Here is a 6285-nt window from a genome sequence, read left to right as displayed (position 1 = left end):
AAAAAATATTGACCTTGATTTTTAAAATTTTGTTTTAAAGTACTTGTTTAAGTTAATGATTTTTTTTCCCCAAGGGCTGCTTTAAATTTTGTACCCTGGATGCTCAGCTTTGAAAAGCAATTTAGGAGAGGAAGGGCTTACTTTAGAGTCCCAGGTCACAGTCCATCCGTGCAGGGCAGTCACAGCAGCAGGAGCTTGAGACAGCTGGTCACATCACACCACGTTGTAGCACAAGAATAGCCACACAAACCACTCAGACTCCAGTCTCAAGCAGATACGGGCGGTTTATTGAGGGTACACACATCCCCCAAACAAGGCTGATTGCAGCCAGGGCCGCAGGAAGGAGCCTAACTGTGACATTAACCTGTTTTACAGGGTCAGCAATATAAAGGCAAAAACTGCAATTAGCTCATACAAAGGGGAAGATGGTGAAACAGGGTGGTCTGCTCTGACTCTAGTTATTTTGCTGTCAAGCAGTTCTAATTGACCTTCAGTTTGATTGGTCCTGAGTGAGATAAGCGAGGAAGTGCTTAGGCTACGTCCAAAGTGTAAGCAAGTGTGTAGAGAACAAGAGTGCAGCCAGAGGGTAGCTAACTATGTAAATAACGATGTATGAATTCAGACGCTATTGAGTCATCTAGTGTTGGTTAATTTGACCGCGTGGCAGGGAATGTTAGTGTCAGCTATGAATAACTGCCTCAGGGAAGCAGAGTTGAGAAATCTAAAAATTTTGAACTTAATTTCACCTTATAAACAAAATGGAAGCTGAATACAGGAATGGCCACAGCTATGTCAAAGAGCAGGCCTCAATAGTTTCCCCACTTTGAGTTTTGGTCCTAGAGTCAAATCGTTGACTCTAATCCATCCTTTGTATCCAGATAGTTATGGTGGATCCTTAAGACCATAAGATTAATTGTTGAGATTTTATAACAAGAAGGAACAGAATTAAGGGGGCCCCATCAGACTTAATGATAAGGGTGGTACATCAGTTGGCATTACAGGAACCCGTTTGTCCCCTATGCTAGGGAATTCCTTTGAGGTAGCATTTCAGCCTGTTACGTGAGACAATGGATGAAGTATTCTCTTTTTTTTAACTACTTCCAGCTGACATTAGGAAATTGTTATCAAGGTCCAGTAAGGCTGAAATGAGCCATGGGACAATTATCAGAAGTATATAATTCATTGATTCAGTTGAAAGATGGAGCAATCACATTGGCTGGACTGGTTTACATCAGCTTTCAGGAAGTCCAGAGCTCAGCAGCTTGCAGTCCGCAGGTGATCCCTGCTTGGAGTCTGTCAGCCAAGTGAAAATCTGCTGAGACAAATATAGCCTAGAGACAGAATTAAAATTTTCTAGTAATCGGGGAAGGTGAAGAATCCCAAGACTGGGGAGAATTTCTATTTTAAGGAACATGTAGATGTACTTACCTGTAGTCCATTTGACTTGTGGCAGGTGAGTCCAAGTCATTTCCCGAAGCTTGTAAGAATCTTCAGGTTTACAAAAGAAGAAAAATTGGCTCGGGAAACAATTAAAATCTAATTAATGTTAAAACTTTGATCAGTCTTAACACAACAGTACCTTAATACAACAGTACCTTGTGGGAAAGACAATAAGCTTTGTCACAGGTAAAAACAGTCTTGGCGGGTTTTACCCTTGGACACCCCATGGATAAACCCTTGTGATAGAGTGAGTGGAGCCTTCCTGGGCCTGGAATTCAGGAAGCAGACCTGGGGACTCCACCTGGACTATTGTCTTTCTAATTGACCCTCAATGGGAGAAGGAGACCAGCCTTCGCCTGTGACACAGGCAGGCAGAGAGGAGAGAGCAGCAGCAGGTTGAGACCAGGCTTGAGTGCACGTGGATCAGTGAACAGGCTGGACCAGCACACAGGCCAGAGACACCTAAGGACCTGTCCCGTGGAATGGATACTGGAAGGTTCACTTTTTTTTCCCTTTAACTTTTTTTCCGTCTTGTGTAAGCTAGTTGGGTTGTATAATAAAGTTTAATTGTTAAGAAACAGAGCCTACAGAACCTTAAACAATTTATCATCACTAAAGTTTTTATGTCTTTTAACCTTTATAACTTGCATTTAGCAATATTAAAATATCTTTTTAGTTACCAACCTTAAAATGTCTTTTTAGACCCTCAATTTTTTTTCTAACTCCTCTAACCTTTATAACTTTTTTTTTAAAAAGAAGACTATTGAAGCCTTGGTTTCTATTGTTAAACTAATCTTCAAATATATCAGAGACCAGAGAAGGATAAATATTATCTGAATAAACAGGAAGTGCAGTGCAAGCAGCTTCCAAAACTGTAGAAATGACAGATGCTGCTGCCCGCCTGGACAGTCACCCAAGATATCTCTGTAATGTTGGAGCATCATCTTCAGCCTTCCGGCTCAGAATACCTGACAGACTTTTCTGTGAATCAGGCAATATGAAGGACTTGCCCAGCTTGTCCTTGCAAAGCTCAGCAGTCACTTTTCCTGCATCCAGTTTGTCCAGTATTCTGTCTGCGGTAGAAACAAGGGCATTTCTTGGTTGCTTGCCACATATGAAGCCATCTCCTGAAGGAGAATTTTTTTTTTGATGCTCATCATCTTCTTTGAAGTAAAAAAGAGTGTACTACCAGGGACTGACATGTCTCATTGCCAAAAAAATGTCTCAAATTAATAAAACATCTTTAAATGTCATCTTCTGTAGATCCCTAAGGTTTTTGAAGACCAGTTGTCTATTTCTATTATATCTGAATTGCTTGTTTCTAGCTATATACTGACTGGTTAACTTAGAAAATGCCTGTGATTAACTAAACTAGTACCTAACAAAACCATAAGTTTGATTGACTATGAGTTTTCTTTCTTTCTTTCTTTCTTTTCACAGCCAAATTTTTTTTTTTTTTTTTAATTGGGGGAATGTGTCTCTAAGGGTTGTGCCTGGGGCCTCACTGCGCAGCTTGTTCATTGGCACTGCCTCCAGAACCCGGTGGTTTCATCACATCTGGACGCTCTGGAGGGCTGGAGAAGGGCTCCCTGCGCAAGCCTTCAAAGGTGCCATCTGCTCGGAAGGCCAGGCCCACTGTGGCTGGGGCCTGCGGCTGTTGCTGTCTGGCTGCTGAAGCCACACTCGCCCAGAGTTTCTCCATCTTCAAAGAGTCAATTGTCCTTGTACATCTGCTGCTCATCCTGTGGCCGCTTGAGGATGCGTTTCAGCGTGAACATGGTGCTCAACTCCTTGGCATCCATGAAGAGGGTGGTCTTGTGGCGCCAGATCATGAGAAACACGTCCATCCTGGTGGCTGCTTCTGAGTTTGTATTTCTTAATTATCCCAGTTTGTGATAGTAGCATTCAAAAACACTAGAACTGCATATATCATTTAAAGGAATTACATAGGTACAATACCTTAAAAAGAGTTGGTACATAGTATGCTATAACCAAAAATATAACCTTAATTTTATATTAATATACAAAAGATCTATACCAATGTAATGAAATATAATCTTAATTTTATATCAATATAGAAAGCTGTATAGGTAAATTCAGTAATCTACCCTTTCCCCCTATTGTTCCTATTTATGTAGCCCACCTTTTTTTAATTTTTCAACCTTTCTCTCCCTACATAAGAGAGAAGGATTGAGTAGGGCATGATGGCGCACGCCTTTAATCCCAGCACTCAGGAGGCAGAGGCAAGCCGATTGCTGTGAATTCAAGTCCAGCCTGGTCTACAAAATGAGTCCAGGTGAGCCAAGGCTAACACAAAGAAACTGTCTCAAAAACAAAACAAAACCGAAAATCAAAACCAAAACAAACAAACCAAAAAAAGAAAAAGAGAAAAGAGAGAAATTCTTAAGTCTAACTTTTTATATCTTTTCCTCCATGACCAAGGCCATTAACAACTTGCAAACAACCCCCCCCCCCCCCCAAATAACTACAAAAATCAATCACCCATTGAACAACCAAAAACTATCCATCCTACCTTGGGAATGGGTGTCGTTTTCAAAATTGCTTCCTGCTGATTTGGGACATAGTGTCCTTTTAGGGGCCCAAGAACCTAGGAAAATGATCAAGTCTTAAGAAAGCTAGTTGTAACATTTGTTGGCTAATCTCCATGTACTGTGAAAATGCAGGCTTAAATGAAGTCCTGAGTGGGACAGTCTGTGAGGATGGGCCATCTTACCTAGCCATTTTGAACTTGTTTTAGATGCATATTTTTAAGGAAACAACTATGGAGACAGTCTGTGAGGCTGGATCATCTAGACTACTTGTAATTCTTATGTGTCTGCCTCTACCTCTCACGTGCTGGGATCAAAGGTGTGAACTACCACCATCCTGTTTATTGTAATTCTAGAATTTAGAAAAAATACTAGTAATTTATAGAGATCGTTTGTCTCTGTTGGGATTAAAGGCATGGGCTACCATTTTTTTTTTTTTTTTTGAGACAAAGTTTCTCTGTGTAGCCTTGGCTGTACTGAATTTGCTTTGTAGACCAGGCTAGCCTTGAACTCAACAGTGATCCGCCTGCCTCTGCCTCCCAAATGCTGGGATTAAAGATGTGTGCCACCGTACCCAGCTTGTGCTTAAAATTTTAATTTAGCTCCAATTTACTCCAAACTCTTAGGGATTTAGAAAACTGTAGTAATCCTTTGAAGTTATTTAAAACAGAAATGTTTTAATTGTTTTTAATGCCAAACAATAAGAATATATATATATTTTTAACTTTGAGAATACTCAAAAGCTGGTGTCCAAAATGGTGTGGGCCATGTGACAATCTATACTCTTTCTAACATGCTTTAAATCATGTGGTTTAAAAAAATCCATTTTTCATTTCATGCCAGTAAGGCAAGTGGCCTTTGATAAGTTATTATTTGAAAATATTATTACTTTTAATTTTTATTTTTTTGCCCGATTAACCTTTTGACAGGTAGGATAGTTGGTAGCTTTGAAAGACCAACACCCAGCCGGGCATGGTGGCGCACGCCTTTAGTCCCAGCACTTGGGAGGCAGAGGCAGGTGGATCGCTGTGAGTTCGAGGCCAGCCTGGTCTACAAAGTGAGTCCAGGACAGCCAAGGTCACACAGAGAAACCCTGTCTCAAAAAACCAAAAGAAAAAAAAAAAAAAAAAAAAGAAAGAAAGACCAACACCCGTCATGCCCTGCTAATGGACACCCTTGACAGTCTGTGACTGTTTTCAGGAATACCTTGTAATATTTTTTTCAGAGGCATTCTTTATTTTACAGTTTGTTTCTGAGATTAGAGGAATGTTAATCTGTGTTTTCCATTGCTGTAACAAATAGGTCCCTATACATTCACAGCTATATTAGCCACAAATGGCTTTAATTTTTCTCTTTGTCCTTCTGTCTCTAAACACTCAACCCCTCTTGTACTTTGCTTTATCTGAGATAATATTCCAATTTCTAGATGCTGAATATTGCTTCTCAAAACAGCTCTATCAGGCCAATTCCATGATTTACCACAGTTTCCCTTTTTATTTTATTTTATTTTATTTTTTGGTTTTTCAAGACAGGGTTTCTCTGTGTAGCCCTGGCTGTCCTGGAACTTGCTCTGTAGACCAGGCTGGCCTTGAACCCATGGAGATCTGCCTGCCTCTGCCTCCTGAGTGCTGGGATTAAAGGCATTTCCCTTTTTATTTTTATTTTTAATTTTAGGGCACACAAGTCAATCTTCAAAGCATGCACAGAGTAACAAATTATTCTTAAGGCTGTTGTTACACTGTCCAGTATAACCAATACCAAACATTTCAGAGACATTCCTATGGACCATAGTTTAGAAGTCCAATTAGAAACACAAAGCTAATGACCAAGATTAACTTTGTCAGGTGTTTATGCAGTGATGAAGAGGGTGATTCATCTCATTTGGAATGCTAAATGGTTAATATTATATCATGCAAGGCCTGAACATCAATAGTCATAAACAGTGGCATTCATGTCCTAAAATTTATTGATATAAACAGGAATATTATTTTCTTCTCAGTTAACAAAGCAAAGCAAAGAAAGATCAGGCACATAAGCTGAATATATTTTAGAAGTGAGACAGGCGGTACGGTGATGACATTCTTGAGGAGGTTTAGAAGCAGTGTTCCTGGGAAAAGATGTAAACGATTCATAAGAAAAATTTCCTCAATCCAATATACTCAAATTGTGTAAACAATTAAAGCCCCCCAAACATGCTTCATGTGGAAATAAAGGTCAAAAAGTGGGAGACTGCAACATAGCTATTGCATTGCTCAGCTCAGCTTTGCTGGACCTTTGTCACACAGACTTTATGACT

The 6285-nt window shown here is 39.9% G+C and overlaps 1 pseudogene; it reads right to left on the bottom strand.

Moving 5' to 3' along the window:
• Positions 1–2941: 2941 nt before the first annotated feature.
• Positions 2942–3287, bottom strand: LOC127201115 (elongin-B-like; annotated as a pseudogene).
• Between the last annotated feature and the right edge of the window lie 2998 nt (positions 3288–6285).

The sequence above is a fragment of the Acomys russatus genome, chromosome 17 (assembly GCF_903995435.1).
Source record: "Acomys russatus chromosome 17, mAcoRus1.1, whole genome shotgun sequence".
Classification (NCBI taxonomy): domain Eukaryota; kingdom Metazoa; phylum Chordata; class Mammalia; order Rodentia; family Muridae; genus Acomys; species Acomys russatus.
This window is presented reverse-complemented; position numbering and strand designations above follow the sequence as displayed.